Source organism: Littorina saxatilis, linkage group LG5 (genome assembly GCF_037325665.1).
Source record: "Littorina saxatilis isolate snail1 linkage group LG5, US_GU_Lsax_2.0, whole genome shotgun sequence".
Classification (NCBI taxonomy): domain Eukaryota; kingdom Metazoa; phylum Mollusca; class Gastropoda; order Littorinimorpha; family Littorinidae; genus Littorina; species Littorina saxatilis.
Genome location: NC_090249.1, coordinates 26,569,428 through 26,570,594, shown reverse-complemented (window position 1 = coordinate 26,570,594; position 1,167 = coordinate 26,569,428). Strand labels below are relative to the sequence as shown.

The following is a 1,167-nucleotide window of genomic DNA, read 5'->3' as shown; positions in this document are numbered from 1 at the left end:
GAATGCAATCACTGATGCAAAGGTACCCTACTCCATGTACAAAGGCTGCTTGACCACCAGTGGACGACGATGACCAGTCAAGAAACTAATACCTCGGCAACTTTAGATCTTGCACAACGATCGCACAATTCTAAAGCTTAGGACGATTAACTCGAAGCTTATGAAACGTCCTGAAAAGTTTGACCACTTGTACTCGTCGTTGACCTCTTGTACTAGTCGTTGATTGTGAAATGACGAGAGACCGGGTCAGTCCCACAAGATACTTGGAATTGTTCGAACCTTCCCTTTTTCTTTCTTTTGCTTTTAGCTTTTTGTTGGTGATGGCGATCAAAGTTTCTCTTCCTTTTGTAAGACGCACCTCTTTCTGCCTCGAATTAATCCAGCTGATGTTTGTCTTCACGTTCAATGAATTAGACTTGGGTTTTTTTCTTCTCTCATTCAAACGTGTTTAAAAAATTATCAAGCAGAAAGAATCGGTAGATGGGAAGGCCGAGCTGGCGGTGTGGCCCGGTGTGAGGTAAGGAGATAAGTGGCGGGGATATGATCGCAAAGACAACTTTAAAGTTCTCTTACGGTCAGGGTGGCGCGCTATGGTAATGAGGTCAAACACACGGTCGGCCGGGTGGCACAGATGTATGTGAAGATATTATCTGCTTTTCGTCGAGTCTAGCTGTACAACAGAACACTACCTGCCCTATGATAGGTAGCTCAGTTGGTAGAGCACTGGACTTGTGATCGGAAGGTCGCAGATTCGAATTCGGGCCGGGACGGACACGAGTCAACTTTATGTGCAGACCCAGAGACGGAAGCCATGTCCAACCCCCGTGTCACCACAATGGCACGTACAAGATCTCGGTCATTCTGCCATAAGTGCAGATGGCTGATACCACCAAAACACGCATACGCTTGCCAAAAGCCGTGAGGGCGTAAAACTCAAATCATATAACCCATGACTTGTCCTTAAGAGGCGAAATATTTAGCCTGTAGGACATACAGCATATTCTCTTTCCTGCTGGTTGGACTCGAGAAGACATAACCCAACAAATTATCGATACAAGTCCTGCCTCGCCCGTCGAAATAGTCGAAGTATCAGCCTGTAGTCGCTGCTGTTCTGATGAATTGTACAAAACAACCTTTCTTGAAATGGTTTTATCTGTGTATTTTGGT

The 1,167-nt window shown here is 45.5% G+C and overlaps 1 protein-coding gene across 1 annotated transcript in view; it reads right to left on the bottom strand.

Moving 5' to 3' along the window:
• Positions 1–639, bottom strand: part of LOC138966716 (uncharacterized) — a 4,422-nt gene extending 3,783 nt beyond the window's left edge. Inside the window, exon 1 of the mRNA XM_070339034.1 lies at positions 1–639. This exon is cut by the window's left edge and continues 5 nt beyond it. The gene's annotated coding sequence lies outside the window, so the exon portion shown is untranslated.
• Positions 640–1,167: the final 528 nt, after the last annotated feature.